This window comes from Bubalus bubalis, chromosome 16 (genome assembly GCF_019923935.1).
Source record: "Bubalus bubalis isolate 160015118507 breed Murrah chromosome 16, NDDB_SH_1, whole genome shotgun sequence".
In the NCBI taxonomy this organism is placed as follows: Eukaryota; Metazoa; Chordata; class Mammalia; order Artiodactyla; family Bovidae; genus Bubalus; species Bubalus bubalis.
The window spans coordinates 59525779-59547454 of NC_059172.1; the positions used below are offsets into that span (position 1 = coordinate 59525779).

At 39.2% G+C, this 21676-nt stretch overlaps 1 protein-coding gene and 1 non-coding gene across 13 annotated transcripts in view; one reads left to right on the forward strand and one right to left on the reverse strand.

The window, feature by feature from the left end:
• CADM1 (cell adhesion molecule 1) overlaps positions 1 to 21676 on the forward strand; it is a 362986-nt gene that overhangs the window by 148669 nt on the left and 192641 nt on the right. The gene's annotated exons all lie outside the window — the stretch shown is intronic.
• Positions 162 to 233, reverse strand: TRNAG-UCC. The gene has a single exon. It is a non-coding gene; the product is annotated as a tRNA-Gly (tRNA).

Sequence of the window (21676 nt, forward strand, 5' to 3'; positions counted from 1 at the left end):
TTATTTTCAAAACTTTTTTTTTTTTCTTCTGAATGTCTAATGAGCTGTTAATTCCAGTGTATTTTTCATTTCACCTCTTGAAGTCTATTTCTAGATGTTTTATTTGAGCTTTTATTTTATTTATTTATTGTGGCTACACTGTGTGCCTTGCAGGATCTTATTTTCCTGACCAGGGATTGAACCTGGGCCCCAGCATTGGAAGTGTAGAGTCCTAACCACTGGACAACCAGGAAATTCCCTATTTGAGCTTTTTTTAAAAAAAAAATCTTTGTCTCTATTTTGAACTCACCTAGTGCAGTTACATTGTGTCTTTTGATATCTTTGCTAATTCTATCGTTTGTGTCAATCTGTGTCAGTTTTGGTTGATTTTTTTTTTTCTCTATATGGGTTTATTTTCCTGCTTCTTTGCATGCCTGCTAATCTTTGATTAGTTGCTAGACATTGTGATATTTCCTGTTTGGTGCTGGATATTTTTGTGTGTACTCTTGAGCTTGGTTTTGGTATGGAGTTATGTTACTTGGAAATAGTTTGATCCTTTTGGTTCTGCTTTTAAGGTTTGTTAGGTGGAATGGAGCAGTGTTTAGTCTATGACCAATTATTACCACTACTGAGGCAATACCTTTCTAGGGTTTTTATTCTGTCAGATGGGAAAGAGCACTATTCCCAGCTTGCTGTGTGTTGCTCACCATTCCAACATCTCAGATAGTTTTTTTTCTCCAGCTCCAGGTAGTTAATCATACTTATATGCCCTGATCAGTGTTCTGCTGAGTACTTGAGAGGGACCCTCTACAGAGCTCTGGGGTTCCCTCGCTAGGCTGTTCTTTTCTCCTCAGTACTTGGTCCTGCACAGTCTAGCTACCTTTGTCTCTCTGAACTTCACCTCAGTTTGCCTTCCCTAGGCTGTGTCCAGGAAACTCTTCTAGAAAGTAAGATTGGGACAGCAGTAAGGCTTACATCGTTTGATTCCTGTCTCTCAGGAACCAGTGTCCTTTGTTTCCTCGTGTCCAGTGTCTTGAAAACCATTGTTTTTTCACTCACTTTGTTGTTTCAGGTAGGAGGGTCAGCCTGGTTCCTGTGACTCCATATTGGCAGGAAGCAGAAGTTTTAATTAGTTTTAAATGTAGGTTAAGTAGCCAATACTTAATGCTGACTTCTTTAATAGCGGAGTTGTGATGGTACTAGGTATTCACCGTGGGATTCTTCTAACTCTTCCTTCAGAGGTGGGTACGTAGGAATCAGGGAGACCAACTTTAAATCCAAATTAAGGATGCAGCTGCGATAGTCAGCTTGAATTCTGAGACCCTTTCCTTTGGCTGTCTGGTGGGAATAGGCACTACTTCCAGCCTGTTGCTCACCGTTCCCTCTAACATTTCAGGTAGCTTCCCTGTAGCCCCAGATAGTTCGTTACACACATGCGATAGTCAGCTTGAATTCTGAGACCCTTTCCTTTGGCTGTCTGGTGGGAATAGGCACTACTTCCAGCCTGTTGCTCACCGTTCCCTCTAACATTTCAGGTAGCTTCCCTGTAGCCCCAGATAGTTCGTTACACACATGCGATAGTCAGCTTGAATTCTGAGACCCTTTCCTTTGGCTGTCTGGTGGGAATAGGCACTACTTCCAGCCTGTTGCTCACCGTTCCCTCTAACATTTCAGGTAGCTTCCCTGTAGCCCCAGATAGTTCGTTACACACATGCGATAGTCAGCTTGAATTCTGAGACCCTTTCCTTTGGCTGCCTGGTGGGAATAGGCACATGTGCAACCAGTGCTGTGGCTAGGTGCTTTCTTGCTCTGTGCTCACATGACCTCTTTGTGCACAGAGAGGGAGAGGAAGCTCTTTGGTGTCTCTTCTTATAAAGGCAGGAATTCCACAGTGATGACCCCCATCAAACCCTTGTTACCTCCTACAGATCCCATCTCTAAACATCATCATTTGGGGGTTGTGGTTAGGACTTCAGCATATGAATTTTATGGGGATACAAGCATTCAGTTCACAACAGCAGCCATAAGGGAAGTATGAGTGTGAAAGTTGCTCAGTCACGGTCCGACTCTTTGCGACCCCATGGACTATCGAGTCCGTGGAATTCTCCAGGCCAGAATACTGGAATGGGTAGCCTTTCCCTTCTCCAGGGGATCTTCCCAACCCAGAGATCGAACCCAGGTCTCCCGCATTGCAGGTGGGTTCTTTCCCAGCTGAGCCACAAGGGAATCCAAGGGAAGTGTAGTGTTGTCCTATGAACCTGAATCTTTCTCTGTGTAATTTGAATATCGTTAAGGCCTCCTGAACCACACATCTGCTCTGATCTCTCTTACTGCTCTAGCAGGCTCTGTGGCAAAATAAAGAACTCTTACCCATCAAGAGACTAGAGCCTTACCTGTGCTTTTCTGGCAAGAGATTTTTTTGTTCTCATAATTCTCTTTAAAGTGCCAAGAACTCACTTCCACTGGATTAAAGAGAGCAAAATTATCTGCTTGAATCAGGAGCAACTTGTGGGAAGAGATCAGGGCTATGAAGCCTGTTGGGAGATCTGCATTTATAAGAAGATGGCTTCGGCAAGGATAAGTCATATCTTAACATCTTAGTCTTAAGTGACAGATTTGTTGCAAAGAAAATGGAAGTGGATGGAATCAGTGCTGTGTCTTTTTTCCTGTGGCAGCATTTCAGAATAATGTATTGTAGCTCGATTTTTGCTTGTGCTTCTCCCTTCAGTTAATATTAGAGTCAGAAGCCTGATCAGACATGGTGCTGTTTTTTTCTTTCTAATCAATGCTTGTGGACTGGTGAAATCTGTAAGGATATTAACAAAATAAAAAATCATCTGTGAGTGAGGTGGCTGAATTTTATTTCAGTTGTTAATGTTGTGAATGCAAATATACTTGTTTTGTTACAGAGAGTCTGGGAAGCCAGTATGCCTTTAGCTTTGTTTGGAATTTTTTGTGGCATCAGAATTTTGTATTTTAATTTACTCTTTAGCTTGTTAGCTGTCTTTCCTCTGCAAGTCTGAGAAGTCTTAGAGTTTTCTTTGCATTCTAACAATTAATTGAAAAATAAAATGATGACTATGTTTTGTTAGTTAATGCATCTTCTGCCAGCTTCTTCTAGCAAATGGGATTATAAAATCTTGCATGTCCAGTTTATATTTCTTTCTCTGAACAAATGACTAACCATGCCCATAGAATCCTAGATAGTTTAAAAATAACTGCCTCTCCAATGTTTTGAAGGTTTGCCTACGGGTTACAAAGAAGGTACCATAAATAATTTTGGATTGTGGAATTTGTTTTTCTTTCAGGAGCTGCTCTGCAATGAGACTGGGTTGTTCTGCTCCTTTCAGTGATTCCATGATGCCCTTATTAAGAAAAAGAGGCCTCTCTTCTTAGGATTCATCTAAATTATTATTGCAAGTTAAAGCAAGAACAAGGTCCCTCTTGCTCTGCTGAACAGTGAGGGGAGGAAGCTGTCCGAAGGACTGACACATTTCTTTGCCCTAGAGCTGCACTATCAAGCCGGATAGCCAGTAGCCACCTGTGGCTATTGAAATTTAAAACAAAAGTTCATTTCCTCAGTCGCATTAGCTCCTTGACAAGTGCTTGATAGCTACATGTGATTATTGGCCACCATGTTGGACAGTGTAGATAAGAACCTTTCTCTCATGGCAGAAAGTCCTCTTGGATAGCACTGCACAAGAGGTTATTATACTAACTCATTTATCCCCAAGTGTGGTTGTTGTAGTGCTGTTTTCAGTCTTAGAATCACAGTAACCAGAAGGGAGACAGGAAAACAAAAGCCAAAAACAAAATTACCATGGGCTATTGATGTGTTCTTGTCACTATATGTGCTGCTAACGTTAGGATTCTTCCCCCCAAATATTATTCCTCCAAGAGAGAAGTCATTATATATATTCAAGTTTATTAAAAGTCTCTCATATTATAGATCAGTCTCTCAGTTACTTTGAACATCAAAAACAGCCTTCATGAATGCTTGCTGAATATGCAGAGTCAGATTCAAAAAGAGAGATAGAAATTTAGCACAAGCTTAATGATTTAGGTATGACCTCTAGATGATATGTTGGATATTATTGTAAACAAGCCTTTTTCAATCCCTTAAAATTTTTTTCTTGAAGAAAACTTGATTTACAATGTTGTGTTGATTTCTGCTGTACAGCACAGCGACTCAGTTATACACATATACATTCTTTTTCATGTTCTTTTCCATTATGGTTTATCACAGGATACTGAATATCATTTGCTGTGCTATACAGTAGGTCCTTGTTGTTTATCCGTTCTGTATGTACTAGTTTGCATTTGCTAGTCCCAAGCTCCGTCTCCATCTTTCCTCCACTCCTCCTCCCCCTTGGCAACCACAAGTCTGTTCTCTCTCTCTGTGAGTCTGTTTCATAGTTAAGTTCATTTGTATCACAGTTTAGATTTCACATATAAGTGACATGACATGGTATTTGTCTTTTTGACTTACTTCCTTTGCATGATTAACTATATGTCTATCCATGTTGCTGCAAAATGGCATTATTTCATTCTTTTTATGGCTGAGTAGTATTCCACTGGGCTTCCCTGGTGACTCTGATAGTAAAGAATCTGCCTGTAATGCAGAAGACCCAGGTTCAGTCCCTGGGTCAGAAAGATTGCCTGGAGAAGGGAATGGCTACCCACTCCAGTATTCTTGCCTAGAGAATTCCATAGACAGAGGAGCCTGCCAGGCTATAGTCTATGAGGTTGCACTGAGTCAGAAGTGACCGAGCGACTGACACTTTCACTGTGTGTATGCACCACATCTGCTTTATCCACTCATCTGTCAATGGATATATAGGTTGTTTCCATGTCTTGGCTATTGTGAGCAGTGCTGCTATGAACATAGGAGTGTATGTATCTTTTTGAATTATAGTTTTGTCCAGATATATGACCAGGAGTGGGATGATGAGATCATATGGCAACTCTATTAACCAAGTCTTTTAAAGAACAGATAAAAAGTATTGCAAATGTCTTTGCTATGAAGATCTCAGTTGTGTGCCTGAAAGATGTGTGAACAACTGTGCTACTATTGAGTGACTTGGTGCTTGTGGCAACTGTGTCATACGTGCATTTTAGAAGTGCTGTGTCTAAAACACCCTCTAAGGAGAAATGATTTGCTCAGGATGGTGTCCCTAAAAAAAAATAGCTCTAGGGATGGTAAGACAATTTTGTCCCTGAGGAGTTCTTCATGAAATGTGAAAGGAGAAAACAGCAAAGCACTTTCCTAAATATGCTCTGCAATATTCCATGTGATTTTGAACATGTACGTAAAACTAAAGGAAGGAAATACACCTAGACATTTAGCCATCTCAATCTCAGACCTAAAAGGTATACTATAGTCAAGTTAAAAACAAAATGAAACAAAACTTCATATTTTGAGGGGATCATCTCATATGGAATAAAAGGGAAATTTTCTTACCTTTAAGATTCACTTAAATTTGGACCTATCAAATGTCTACTTCTAGAGATCTCACTGAATTTTTTTTCTAAGAAACTCTTTTGTTCACAGAGGAGAATCATCTCAAATTTATTAAACCAATGAAAATAAAATCAGAAGACAACTGAATAATCCTCTTAAAATGCTGTTAAAATTTATAAAATTGATGCATATATTAATGTGCTAAAAATGCACAAAATGTTAAAAACCTGGAGTAAAACAAAATGCTAACAGAGGTTGACTCTGAGTGGTGAGATTCCTGTGATCTCTCTTTGCTCCTTTATTTTTTTCTGTTTCATTTTCTATGACGAATATGCATTCATATTATAATAAAGAGAAAACTTAAATTATCACTTAAAAAAGAACATATTAAAGCGAGCTATTGATTTGATTTATGAGTCCATACTTCGTATGTTAGTTCAAGTAAGTGGGAAGGAGCTTCTTTGAATAAAGACTGGTTCCAAGTGGGCACTGCACACTTTTCTAAAAGAAAACATACTGTCTAGCCAGTTCCTATTGTTTGTTTTCATCTTTAACAGTACTCAGAATGTAATGCAAAAAGTAATTCTTGACAATTTTTATGTAAATCATTGAGACTTTTGGTTTCCTCAATATATATGAGGGCTTGACCAATCCAAGGTCCAAAATATTCTACATTCCCACTGCCAGGATGCTAGGATACTGGGGGGAAGGACTGACTGCATGTAAAGTAGTTTCAAAGTGTTCAGCTCTTTTCAGACCATTTCACATTAATTCCTGGTGAAATAATGTAGAAAGATTACTTCTGAGGTAAAGGTAATTTAGGACCTTTTTTTTTTTTTGGCATGGACTTACACTATGACCTTGAGTAAGTCAAATTATATATTTCTCTTTTCCTCTGTATTATATTCTTCATTTGATTTCTTAAGGAAGCTTTTTTTTTTTTTTTTTTGGTAAAATTATTTGACCTACTTGGAAGAAATGCATGTTCTAAGAAATTTGAACACATCTCTTCTTGGTATGCAATTTCTCTTCTTTTCTTCTCTAGTGCCACTTGTTACATCACACAAACTCAGTAACAAAAAGACTTACTGTTCTGCATGTTGTGAGGAGTAAAAGAAAAAGATTAGAAACTTGCCTCATTTCAAAGGAGACTTTTTTAAGGTATCCCAGGGGATGTGGACTCACGGTCCTACAAGACTAACTCTCTTTACAGCCTTACAAGAATGCAGTACAGGTGACCTGCATGTAAAATATGCTGCCCGTTGCTTTGGACATCACTTGACACTAAAAAGCTATGCATTTTGGATTTTTTGCATGTCAGAATCTTAGCCAGAGGAATTAAAAATAAATATTTAAGTAGGTTCCTGACTTTTCCTATCAAGGAGGCACGGAGACAGGCAATTTGCTTAGCAAGTCTTTTTGTTCGCCTGTTTTTGTGCTGCAGAGAAGTGTGATGTTTGCTTCTGATGATTCCAAATGCGCATGCATTATATGATCAGAGCAGAGTCTAGAGCATGCCAGCGCTATCTGTGGAAGGCTGTATGATAACATGTGACCCTAGTGACAGAAATCACTGGGCGCTGGTAAAAAAGGAGCCATTAATCTAGATGAAAATATTACCACACAGGTGTCGATTAATCCTGGCCCTTTCATGGCTGCAGCCCTTATGCAGAAAACCTACTCCATGCTCACACAAGTTGCCAGGTCACTAGATGGCTAAACCATGTTAACTGTGATGGTTGGGGGGGGGGAGGGGAGGGGTGGAGGGCAGAGGCACTTGGGTAAAATCCTCCCATATTATCAAGATTGAATTTCTAAATGTTCTGATCTGAAAATTGCTTCCTGGTTTAAGCAAGATTAGCAGTGTGACCATTTTAGCATTTTGAGTTTGATACTTTGAAAATACAAATTTGTGTCCCCCCTCCAATTTTTTTTTGCTGCATTAGGGACACCTGAGCTATCTATCATATGAGGTCATTAAGAAGTTACAGTAGAAGTTTTCTTGTCCAGAAGTTTTCTTTGGTTGATTCCAGTAGTTGACCAATCAAAAAATTCTAACATATTTTTTAGATTCTGACCAATCTAAAAATTATAAATACATAACTTTCAGCTTTTTAACATTTATAGTTATATTTATGACACACATAAATATTTTCATTTTGTATTTGCCAGTATTTGATGTTAAGTCAAGAGTCAGACACGACTCAGCCACTAAACATCTACAGCAACTAAACAAAGCACTTTCTTTGCTGGATGGACTTCCCTATGTCTTTCTTGTGTAAACCATACCCACAGTGCAGTCCCTCTGATTTCCAGTCCATATTTATCTGAGTCAAGTACGTTGCTTAAAAATGCTGTGAAATACCTACATGCAGAATCCTTCTAGACTTTTATTAAATTTCCCCTGAAACTTTTATCTAACCTCCATGTAGTCAGTGATAATTGTTAAATGACTCATCTGTATGAAATTCTTTCAAATATTCTGCTTAATTTTGGTAGAAACAGCAAATCACTCTTTTTACACTCATATTTCATTGATTTATATGGTATCATCTGTTCACATACGATTTAATTAGACTTTGAAATTACATTAACAAAGAGAACTAGAATAGAAAGGTTTGGGAGCAAACCCAGTGAACGCATGGTAACTGTGCAACTTGGCTGGTAGAGAATCCCACACGTATGACTCTGCAGAATACCCTGGCTTCGGTTAGGACGTTCTACAGGGAGATAGGGAGCATTGTTTAATCAATTATTAAGGTTTTCTATAAACACCTACAAAGAGCTACAGCTGAAAACCGATAAAAAAATTTAATTTTTACCATTGTTTTCCTTTCTGTTTCTCAAATTAAAAGCCAGATATAGTGATGTAGATATTAGGGAAACCATTATTAAATGAGGTACATGTCAACGTTGATATTATAAGTTCTGAATTGGTAATTTTACTACTTTGAGCATTTATTATATATAGTGCATTAATTACCAGATTTGTGATGCTATTTTAAAAAATTTAAGAGTACAGAGTGATAGCTTTCCAAATGCATAATAGAGTATGAGAGGTGAAATAGCCAATGACTTAAGTATAGGACTGACTGTGACATTCTGGAAGTGTCATGGATATTTATATACTCTGTCAGAAATATGATGTTGCCAGAGTGGATCTGATCCCTACCAAACAAGTTAAATAAATGACTTCTCCTCCTCCCTGCCCTCATTTCCTCCTCCTTCTTCTCCTCTTGCCTTATAACTTACTCTGCTATAGAAAATGCATGGGGCACTTTTAAAATGGTGGTATTTCTGGTCATAATAGATGTGTACTTCTATCAGGCCAAGTCCAGGTGTTTTCATTAGAAATGGAAGGAAGGCATTGATTTAAACAAATACCTCCTTAAAAAGGAGGAATGAAAGAAAGATATAAGAGAGTGTTGATTGGGAGGGTTTCATGTATAAAAGAGACTTAATGGTGGGTCTAAATGTAAATGTTAGGAACACTTTTGAAAGGAAAACTTGGCCTTAGAGTTTATAGAAGCACGTATTTCAGGAACTGAAATAGGTTTTGAAAATGAGAGACACTCGATGCCAGAATAAGAATGAACATAGCTTAGATTTCACTGAGAGGGATCACACGTGTATTGAAAATTACCAGAAGAAACAGTCCCAAGATCATTTGATTCAGGCCCCAGTGAAAGCCCTGGAATAGTCCAAGAATCTTAGCCTTTCCTATTAAAGAGCAAAGTACATTCTTCAGCTTTTCCTAGTTGAACTGATGAACTGATCAGTGGACCTTGAATCTAAGGAAACAAATTTCTGTTTATCTTAAGCCTCCCCTATTGTGTTTTTGCATGCATTCATCTTATTCTTTCCATTATTCTTAACTTAGTCATCCAGATTGCTGTTTAAAAAGGGAAATTACCTTAAAATGGACTTGGCAAATAAACAGATCTATCACTGTCTGGGGTTTCTGAATCTTTTTTAACATATTTCTTATAAGAAGAGAAGGAACTGTTTTCTTTAATACTGAAAAGCCATTACCTGGAGCACCCCTCATCAACCTTGGTCCACAAGTTCAGTGATTCGGTAGAATTTAGAGGGTTCTGACATTCAGAGAACAGCGGCCAACTGTCAAAAAGCGGTAGGAGATGGTAATAATGACCTCCATTTAAGGTCACTGGTGCTTGAATGCATGTGGTACTTTGGCACCAGTTACGCCATGTCCCGCTGATTATGAAACTGGTGCCAGGTGTAGTGTGTGCGGCCAAAGGAACTTTGTAGCGACAAGAGGCAAAGGAAGCTGAGCTCCCAGCTTGTACCATTGATCCTTATGGAAGATTTATCTGGATTGGGCATGTCTGTATGATTTTTCTGTTGGCAGAGGCTTGAAGAAATGAGTGAATGAAATAAACATTAAATTCAGATCCTTTAGCAGATAATGGCAACTTTCTCTGTGTTACTTTCCCCTAGCACGTAGTAGGTGCTTGATTATTGAATGAAAGATCAGTGGCACTGCACTTTCTGGATAAGACCCCTTGTGTTGATGTCTAATAAAATGAATTCCTGTATGGGATTTGCAAGAGTGATGACGGAACTATGGATAAGCAATAAAGTGTACTTCTTTTGAGGTTATAAGCATAAAAATGCTCAATGACCTCATAGCTTTATTGATGCTTATTTGTGAAGAAGGATTAAATAGTATCTTGCCTCTTTTACTTTGCTTTTAATCATTCATTGTTAAATACAGGCTTAGGCCATCTGTCTCTGACAAGATCTGCCTAGATATGGAAGACTGTATTATAGAGATACTTTAAAAAAAAGACAAACAAACTGTAATAATCGGTTTATACTGTTATTCTCCAAGCATTTCCCTAGAACAATTTTCAGTAAATTTCCTACCAGCTAAACCACAAATTTATCTGTAATTAAAACTATTTTTGTTGACTAGGTCTCAGTACTCTTGAGGCCTGTGGGAATTGCCTTTTGCTCTTTTTTCTCTTGAAGTTAAGATAGTAAGAAAACCTTGTCAGGTTTAAAAGGTAAAACACAAAACTGTCAGTTTTCTGATATTGAGGTATATTCTTTTGAGAACCAACATTCCAAATGGCTAATCTAGTTAATTCTCAGTGGTACAAGATGGGGGCAAAGGGGGCTGACCATGTTTTGGCATCTGATTTCATTTTATTTTATACCAAGTGCTTCTTAGGCATTTCTGCCTCATCAGTATTCCATAGGGGTAGGCATCATTAACCTCAGTGAAGAGTTTATTACAAGCTATTGTTAGAACTTGTTTTTGAATAATATTACTCCGTCATGTAAATGAGACATACTGCACCAACCTATACCCATACTGAACCAACAGAGTTTAAGCCTGGTTTGGACGTGGAAGGATCAGGTTTGAGTATGTGATTTGGGACAGTGTTGCTTGCTTGTGTGTGTGTGTGTGTGTGTGTGTGTGTGTGTGTGCAGGCGCGTGTGGGCATGGGTGCACATGTGCCCCAAGGCACGCACAATCTGAAGATACAGTATGGATTTTTCTTGGCATAAATTCAGTTCTTAGAATTGCTTCCTTCTCACTCAGATGCAAAATATGGTGAAGAGCTATAAGCAGTCATAAATAATGGCTGTACACACGATTCAGGGTCACCTTCAACAAGACACAGGTCACTCAAGACATTCAGAGACTCCAGTGCTGAATCTACTCTGGGACTCTTAACATGTTTTTCTGTGAGTCCTGGCTAGTCATAGGCAGAATCTGAGTTATACATAGTCCGATTTCCCTTATGAGCTGGAGGTTAACTACAGCACTGACTGCTGCTTCATTATAATCCTACAGATTTCTCTCTGGTAAGAGAATTACCAGCATACCCAGCTTTGCGTGTGTGGAAGACTGTCGTAGCACCAGTTTAATGATATTTCAGAGACAAATAGTAGATATGGAGGGGGATTCAGTGTCTTATGCTGTATGAATGGTGTTTTATTTGCTTGGGTGCTGCTTTATTTTTCATTTTTTAGTGAAGTCCCCCCAACCCCACCCCACGCCCCTCAGCCTTTTGTCATTTTAGCAGAATTTGAAATCCAAGAAGCAGAGCATTCCCAATTACATTTGGACACAGTCTTTTAGAGATTCTTAGTCAAAATGTAAATTATAGGTTAAAATATAGCTTGAGTACTTTGAAGGCCAAGTCCATTTGTACTTGGTAAATATTAGTGATCGCCAGGAGGACCACAAATGTACCCAGGCAGCTTCATCTTACTGTCAAATGAAAATCTCAAAAAAATAAATTCTTGTTGAATCTTGCGAGTAGGCTGCAGGGGCCCAGTAAGACTTTAAAGAAAGAATACCTTTTGGAAGGGGCTCAAGGTCACAGTCATCAGTCTTTCTTTGAAAACCTGTGAAGTGCCTCCCAGACACTTTTATTTCGCTTTCAGCGGTGTTTGGTCTAGGGGCTCTGCTGACAGCTCGACCACACACTTAGAGTTCCCTTTCTGTGCATCAGACTGCCAGGCTGCTCTAGGCCTTTAGGATTCTGTCATGGAATGTAAGGAATTTGCAACAGGAAATGTATCTAGCTTTGAAATATTTTCGTCTGCTGCAGTCGCTGAACCTGCACGGCTTTTGGGTGTCAGCATTTCATTCTAGGATTTCATCTGGAGTGTGTGTGTGTGTGTGTGTGTGTGTGTGTGGTTTTCTCTCTCCAGTTACTCATTGGATGCAGTTCATGTGCAGTCCCCGTTACCATTCATAATCACGTAAGCAGTGTTAGCAGGTTTTGGCAAATGCTCCATTTCATCTATGCCTAAGAACGGAAAACTTTGATCAGCAAGATAATTTAATTTCACCGTATATTTTTGGTTAGGATGCAGCCACAAAGTCAGCAAAAAGCTCGTTGTTTTCAAGGAGCTCATTTGTATTGTAGTTGTGTTTATACAGTTTGGCTGTTTTGTGAGTTTTCAATTTCAAGTGCAACATCACTGTCAGCTTTTTCTATGGGCTTTAAGCAAAAAGTCAAAATAACAGGTGTATTATTTTGTTGCCAAAGAAAGGCTTATGTATGCCCTTCTCTGTGTGATTAATCTTCTTAGCCAGCTGACGTAGCAGTGCTGGGCATGTAGTGGGTACCCAACGAACAACAATAGATCCAGCCGTTAATGTGGTTGTTATTCAAGCCTTTCAAAATAAGTTTGAGTGAAAGAGACCAAGGAACTGAAAGATCCCGGTACACTTTTTAGTGTATGACTTATTTTCGAGAGCCTCAAACTTAACCCTACTAGAAGAATTGTGTTTGGAACAGTACAAAGCCAGTGTGTGTGTGTGTGTGTGTGTGTGTGTGTGTGTATTTAAAGAAATTTGGAGCATTCAACAAAGTTTGAGTCAGGATCATTTTTTCTTGTGTGTATGAGTGCTCAGATGTGTTCAACTCTTTGCAACCCCATCAGACTCCTCTATCCTTGGATTTTTCCAGGCGAGAATATTGGAGCGGGTTGCCATTTCCTTCTCTGGGGGATTTTCTAACCCAGGGATTGAACCCAAATCTCTTCCATCTCTTGCACGGCATGTGGATTTTTTACCACTTCACCACCTGGAAGCATTTGTCTTACTTGTGCTTAACAGAGCCTTATTCAGTGCTAGGCACAGGAAGCACTCAGTAAATTATTTATTGGCCATCTAGCTCAGGACTGAATACATGGGGGACGTGCAGTTTTTTAGAAGGACTCAAAATGTAGGATCCACAGACTTCCCTGGTGGTCCAGTGGTTAAGACTCCATGCTTCCACTGTAGGACACAGATTCGATCCCTGGTTGGGGAAGGTCTGCATCCCACCACAGTGGGGGCAGAAAAAAGACAGTCAATGAAAATGTAGGATTCATTGTAATCAAGAAAGGAACCCATATCTCTAAAGAAGCTTGCAGTATGACTATGTCTTACCTTTACTTTGGGCTGATCTTCTATGGAGGTACCTCTCATGTACCAACCATTGTACTTAGTTCTTGAAATGTATCGTCTCACCTTGGTATATGACACTACTTAAAACTATAAGAAATTTCATGTTGAAAGATAATTTTTAGTCCAGATTTTATATCCTGACATTACCTAGTTGTCTATCGGAAGCCCATGCCTTTGAGCAGTGTACTTGAGCACTCAGCTAGAAAATAATCAGTCTTTGTAGGAATAACATTTTAGATCCTAGAACACTGATGGAATAGTTTCTCAAAAATCCCCACCATTTTATGATAAACCATACAGATTGTCTCTTATTTTGTAATATTTTTTTTTAAATGGTAATGCATATATGTATACAGAGCTATTCTGAGAGTCTGCTTTGATGATTGATTCAAGATTACTCATCTTAGTTTTGCCTACTTGATGTGAGAAACAAAAAACATTTCTCCTTCTGCTTTGACAGTAAAAAGAGTGGTCCGTGTGAAATTCTCAAAGGGGATGTGAAACACTCAATTAATGGGGAGAAAGTATTTAGCATGTTGTATATGGGAGGCAACCCTTTTGAAAAGTGGTTAATTCTAGATTGATTTGTACTCTTCAGGGTTTAAAGCCGTGAATTTAGTGGGAGAGATGAGATTTGAAGTAAAAGGTACAATTTTGTGTGTGGTGGAGTAGATGAGATGACCTTCTTGTCCAGTGTGTTTTAAAATTACTGATGCAATATGAATGAGAATTTCCCAGGTGGCTCAGTGGGTAAAGAATCCAAGCAGAAGATGTGGGTTTGATCTCTGGGAGGGGAAGATCCCCTGCAGAAAGAAATGCAACCCACTCCAGTATTCTTGCCTGGGAAATCCCATGGACAGAAGAGCCTGGTGGGCTACAGTCCATGGGGTAGCGAAAGAGACACGGCTTAGCGACTAAACAACTTCATGAATGAATCTCAATGTAATTGCTCTGAGTGAAATAAGCCAGGTAAAAAGAGTACATATTCTATGATTCCTGTTATATAGAATTCTAGAAAAATGCAAAAGAAACTACAGTGAGGGGAAAAAAAAAAAAAAAAGGATTAATGACTGAGAGGTGATGGGGAGGCGGTGGTCCCAGAAGGAGGGATTCCGAGTGTGTCCAAGGACTTTCAGGGGCTGGCGCGTCAATTCATTATCTGGATAGTGGTGATGGTTTCACAGCTGTGCTGTGTATGTTACTCCATGTACATTACATATATGGAGTCGACTGTGTGTCAGTTACACCTTAATAAAGTTGCTAGGAAAAGTACATTCTTATGGCTTACTTGTAATCCACTAATTTCTTTAGTGTCTTTCTCATATACCAGACTGTAAGCTCCAGGAAGGTAGGCTTTTGCTATTTTGTTTCTGTCTGTGTCCTCAGTGTTTCCTGTGAGTGGAACCTTCTAAGGACTCATCTGAGTGGCGCGTGACTGAAGGGACATGGCACTTATGTCCCGTGACACACAGCCAGCCCTCATGCACAGATCACTGGCTATGTGCCAGGTACTTTGCTAAGATATTTTATTAAGCTTCTCAACGTATTTTTTGAGAGAGACAATCTTTTGGGCCCCATTTAACAGAAAGGATAACAGTGCTCGGAATAGTTAGGTAACATGCTGGACATCACTGGCTTGAGGATGGAGGGGCAGCTAAGGGCAAACTGTCTGAGTTAGTCTGTGATAACCTTTGCTCTTGAACCCTGTGGCATTTCTTTATAGCTTATGTGGATTTTTATGAAGCTATGACGGGGAAATTTGCAAGAATATAAGACTCAGTTCCTGGCACTTCACCTTCCACACAATAGACACTCAGTAAACATTTAAAAATGAATGAATGAACCTGGTGCTGAAAGGTCTTCTTCCAGGAAAATCCTTTTCCTTTTGTTTATTTTCCCAGTATTAATAGAGCAAAGTTGACATATTACATGTCGCTCTGTTTGTACTACGTGAAACCTGAATGAGGTGCCGGGCCAGGCCAGCAGAGGAAAGCCCTTCCAGGTGGGCTTTTGCCCACACCTCCAGTGGGGGCTCCTGAGCAGGTCCTCTCCGTTGTCGTGTTGTGAGTTTGTGCCAGGAGGGGAGAAGAAAGCGTACATTAAATTTCCTTCACGGTTGTGTTATTTGTAAGGGTCTTCTAAAAGCCAGTGGATTTTTGTAAGCTAACATTAGAATTCGAAAAAGGGATTACAAAAATGTTTGCATTGTACTATTATAACATGGTTGGAATACATTCTTTTCCCCTTTTGGTTATAATACCCATCCTGTTTGAATTGTAGAATACAAAGAATGGATACATTGCTGAAAATACATACTTTTTTTTCTTTTTTAGGTAATTATTTTTTTTTTTTTAAGCCTGTTATAACATCCATTTATCTCCGGTTTGTGTGCGTGTGTCTTTAATGGTAGTACATTAAAGTTACAAAAGCTGCCAACATTTTTTGAATTTGAAAGGAGTAGTTCCTGAACAGTGGTGTCATTTCTTATATACTACTAGGTAGGTGGTCACTTTGGGATTTTATGTGGACTGCTATTTTTTCTTTAAGTGCTACTTAAAAAAAAAACTATGCTTTATAGCTCCATTTTTTTTTAAAAAAGTATAATGTACCATTCATTAGATGCATCATTCATTGACAGTTTCTTATTTGTCCATCTATTCATTCAGAAACTATTTATCAAGGCCACATTCCTTGCCAGGGTCTGTGTTAAGTATGGCTAATATATGGTACATTCATAAATGCCTTCTGCTTTCGTGGAGGGAATTTGTCCTTTCTGCCTGTAGTTTTGCTTTTGGAGATATTAGAAGCATGAGAATTGTTAATCCTTTTATATTGACTTGTCAGCTCTGCCAAAATCACAGGTTATTTAGGTCAAGTTGCTTGGCCTAACTGCCCTCGTTTCTTATTTTATAAAATGGGCATAGTAACTGCTTCTCCCATGTGAGTTATATAACAAATAACGTACTTCAGGAAGAGAGTTGTAAAAATTCACAAGGTATAAGAGAATAATTTAGTGATTAACCCACTTTCTGAGTTTGTGCATGTGACTGTATGTGTGTGTGTGTGTGTGTGTGTGTGTGTGTGCAAGCATGAGATCTGAAGCTGAATTAAGTCAGTTTAGTTTTTGATTTCTAGGTAGTTTGCCTAGAAATGGTTTCTCTTGGTTTCTCTTGAGATGACCTTTGAATTAATTATTTCCTTATCTTTCTGTTCTGGATGGAAAATGCTGAAAGTTTGGGGGTTTGATAATTTCAATTAGTGTCATTTCTCCAAATTATACTTCTCCAAGATGCATAGGAGTGTTTTTGTTCAAGTAGAAGGGAAATTAGCACGGACACGATTCCTTTTAACTGACATAGGTGGATACATTAGAGATGTTTAGGGAAATCCTTTCTGCAGTGTATCGGCGGTGAGTAAAATGAATGCATAATATGTTATAATTAAGTTAATGATCACTAATTTGTAGAGAGTCCTTCGTTTTAATGATATCGAGAAACACTCTGGAGACTCTGAGGTGTTTATCCTTAATTTCAGTATTTTTGAAAAATTCTAGTTACCATAGTGCTATAGTTTCCAGGGAAATTTCTTATGCACATAAACTTGCTTTTTCTCATGACCTCCCTGTTGCTATTTAGGGTTTAGTTTATCTTAAATTGTAATTATCTGGCCACTTGCAAATCCCTTAAAGGCCGAGATTATGTCACATTAAAGTTTGTGTCTCCAGGACTTTGATCAAGGCCCTTTATACAGTCAGCTTTAGAAACTGTTGGCTCACTTAACTGAAGGGTCCATCAGAAAATGCTCAGAAACCTCAGTAGTATTTCTTGATCCTCCCCCTTGTCCTGCTTTGAGCAGTTGATTCCCAAGATTTGAGAATCAGGATTGCGTGGGTACTTAAGAGTCCTTGGTTCGAGACTGCAGACAGATCTAAGCTTGCTTATCTCCTATCAGCTGCGAGACCTTGGGTAAGTTACACATTCTTGGGGCCTTCGTTTTTTTAATTTGAAAGCATGAATCATCATGCTTAGTTTGTAGACTTGAGAAGGCTAAGAAAAATAATGATCAGCATAATGGTTGCACATAGTGGGTCCTCAGTAAATGATAGTTTCCTTTTATAAAACAGTTAACCCTCTTCAATAATTTAAAAAATCTTTCTTCACACCAGAGTATAATAGCCTCATAAGTGTTTTCCTTGATGTTTTCAGTCTCTTCTGCTTTCAGGTCAGGTTAGATGTAGCTGCCAGATTAAATATTTATTAATTATTGACTATATGATAGGCACTAGGCTTTTTCTGTCCAGTTCATGATTCTAAATAAACAAAGAACCCATCACTGCTTTGACCTAGAGACTAAAATTTACTTAGGTTGGTAGTCAGTCTGAACCAAATCTAGTTATCCAGCTTCATCTTCTTTTTGCCTTCACTCTACAATCCTTACAAATTGAACCCTCAGTTCTTTTCTAGTTGTTAGGGATTGGGATGAGATATCCAGGGACCCAGGTAGGTTCAGACCCTGTCCTGTCAATCAGCTCATCCACTTACTACCCTCTCTTTCCAGAGCAAGAAGGTACAGGATGGGAATCTTAAGTACTAGTACCCGAGACTCCAGTGCAGAGCTCTGATAGAAGCTGGATAGGATCGGGGGTTTAGGCTCTGATAGAAGCTGGATAGGATCGGGGGTTTAGGCTTGAACGCAAGGGATGCCTTCAACTCCTCTGTCTGTTCCAAGTCTTAATCTTGGAATCTTACTGCTTTCTGGCAACCACACTAAAGACAAACTGAGACTGAGAAGAGAGAAGGAACAGCTAGAGCTCCAAAGTCAAAGTGAGTACAAATAGGACAGCCAGTCTGCCTCAAGAGACGGAGCCTTTTCTACCTCTGCTTACTACATGAAGCCAGGAAGCAAGAGGTTAAAGGGAGTATTCAAAACAGGTGCCGAACCTTTAACACCCAGTGCCTATCCACTTGGAACCTCAGTGCTGTAGACTCTGTGCTCTCATTATAGGTGAAAAAATCCTGCTTTCTTGGAGATGAGCTGGATGGTATCTAGAAAGGCATTGGGTAAAAGTGGATGGCATGGAAAAAAATGGGATAAATGTTTTATTCTCTTGACTCCTGTTATATGACATGAGCTGATAATTGATAATGTTTGTGATATTCCCTTTGCTTAAAATTTACTGTGGCTCACGTGCCCCTTAGAATGTCTTCCCGATTTATTCTTTATTCCTTTTTCTGTCAGCCCAGAGCAGTCTACAAGTTCTTTGTATCCATTATGGCAAATATAACTTCCATCTGTCATTATCATTTTTCTTATATTTTATTTAGTTCAATAAGTGTCTCTTCATGCCTACTGCCTGAGAACTATTGTGCTCAATTTTGGAGATATACAATGTAGGGTTCCTTGAAAAAATTAAGGTCTACAAACATATAAACAGAATTTTGCAAGGTGTTTATTAATTCCCTAAAAGATTCAAGTGAGTGATGAGGCTAGAAAGATCATCCCTGGCTAAGTTACTGTGTCTAGGAGGTACCATACTAAGGAGCTTGGATTTGATAAGAGTGAGAACTCACTGAAGGATTTTAACCGGAAGTGTACCCAGGTCAGATCTACATTTTAGGAAATTCATTCTAAGAGTTCTGTGAAAGATGGATTTTAAAGGGACCATACTAGAGGAAGGAAGCCTAGAACAGAGACCATCACAAAGATCCAAATGAAATGAGGCACTTACTGGATATATACTATGTGTCAAATTTTGGACCCCCCAAAAATGTGTATGTAGTATTTGAGTATAGCTTCTGTACATCTTTGCTTCTGATAAGAAGAGCCAACTCATTGAAAAAGACCCTGACACTGGGAAAGATTGAAGGCAAAAGGTGAAGAGGGCGGCAGAGGATGAGATGTTTGGATGGTATCACCGACCCAATGGACATGAATCTAAGCAAACCCTGGGAGATAATGAAGGAAGCCTGGTGTGCTACAGTCCACAGGGTCACAAAGAGTCGGACACGACTTAGTGACTGAACAGCAATAACATTGTGCTTTTGTAATATTTTGTGTTTATCCTCATCATAGCCTATAGTAGTTGCTCGGTAATATTTTTGAATGAATTAGATGAAAGATTCCTGGAAGATTGTTTGAGAAATACTACTTAGAATGAAAACAATTTCTGTTGACTCCATCACCCCCCACCAACAAACACATATGCTTGTAGGAAATATAGATAATATGACACAAATTATCAAAGACTCTATGTATGTCAGAATACTTTTATCACTTCTATGGCAAAATGAGTAGTTATTGAACTTTGACTTGTGAACTCGGAGGCAGAAAATTGCTAAGAGATGATTTGACAAAGGGTGACATCTACAGCATCTGGTATTTCATTAGCTGAACATTGTCTATGTTATAGAATGAAACTGAGGTGTACGTAGCAGCATGTGGCTCTTTACACTTAGACTTGAGTAAAAATGAAAACCTCAGTTCCCCAGTTGCTCTTGCGACACCCAAAGGCTCAGTAGCTACACGTGGCTGGTGGTTTTTGTACTGGACAGTGCAGATGCCGACATTCCCATCATCACAGAAAGTTCTGTTGAACCAGTGGTGTTACAAATAGCGTAACACGCTCTGGCGCTAACCGTCTGGCCTTGCAGTCTGTGCCAGGCACTTAGCTCCGTCTCAACTCAGCCGAAAGATGGGCATAATAATACCAATTTCACAGGCAGTTGTTGTTGGTCAGTCGCTAAGTCGTGTCCGACTCTGTGCGACCCCGTGGACTGCAGCACACCAGGCTTCCCTGTCCTTCAGCGTCTCTCTCAGTTTGCTCAAAGTCATGTCCATTGAGTCATCTCATCCTCTGTTGCCCCCTTTTCCTCCTGCTTTCAATCTTTCCTTCCAATGAATATTCAGAGTTGATTTCCTTTAGGATTGAGTGGTTTGATCTCCTTGCTGTCCACAGGCAACTGAGTGGGTGAAACTAGTTAATTCGTATAAGATACCTCAAACAGTGCCCAGCACCAAACACATGCTATGTGTTTCCCGTCACCACCACCACCACCACCACCACCATCATCATCATCATTTTCTCTCTTCTTATTAAGAAAAACATGCTCCTTGAATATGGAAGAGAAATGAGTTTACTTTGCTCACTCTCTAGTTTTTTTTTTTTTCTTTTTCTCTCCTGGAGATGTGCTCTTATCTGGCTTCTGGGGGAAAAAAAAGTAATCCATCTATTTCAGCCAGCACTCTACATAGCCTGTGTCAATTTAGAGGTGCTAGAGGCTGTTTTGGAAGACTATTCCGTATAAATTGTTCATGCGTTCGTTCATTCAACAAGTGTGCAGGGATTGCTTCTTGCGTGCAGGGCGCTGTATTTGCATGAGCTTGGACACAGTGGCATCATTCAATGCTGAAAAGCCCTGTGCTGAAGGGATATCTACCCTTTGTACGAAGCTGAGATAGACTTTCCTTTAAGGTCTGTTGTGAGACTCTTGGCTGAGATGTTGCACTGAATTCCCTTCTGTAGATTTATACTATTTGGGAATTTTTGTTATGGTAACTTGGGGCCCTGTAATTTTTTTTTTTTTTATGAGTTTTTTTTTTCCCCTGGATTCTTTAGGCAGAATCCTTTTCACCGCTGCACATGTACAATTTGTTATGGGTGTTATTGGGAATTTCCATTGTTAAACATTCTGTGACTTTTGGGAATATTAATAAGCCTCTTAAAGCACTTGTTCAATTAGATTCACTGACCTGCTGTCCAGAGGCTGAGGCATCATTAATTGAGGCAGCTTTCTATGGTTTAAGTGCTGGTGGGGAAAACCATTGTTTTTCTCCTCACCTTTGTCTTGCCTGTTTTACTGACTGTCTCCCTTGGAGCAGTGGAAGAACAGGGCACCCTATTCTAGAGCTCCAGAGGGGTTTTCATGCCCTAGAGAGGGAGAGCCAGTTAGGTTTTATATTACTGTTGTGCCTATTTTTGATTTAAAAATGTTTGCTAAATCCAGAGGTTTGAGAGATTAATAATTTGTTTTACTTATGTGGAGACTTGTGTCTTTCTGCCTCAGGCTTCGGAATCAGAGTGCCGTATTCTATTTGCATACAATTTAAAGTATTTTCTTTTAGGTCTTAGAGGAGTGAGTTTGGAGACTTAAATTGTTCGCTGGCTTCAGTCTTACTGATGCTGGGCCTTCAGATCAACTTGCCTAGAGTAGAAAAGCTATTTTTTCTTTAAGGACATTAAATACTGTCCTTTGGGACTCCCAAGTGGCCATGAAATACTTGGGCTTATGTTGGTACCT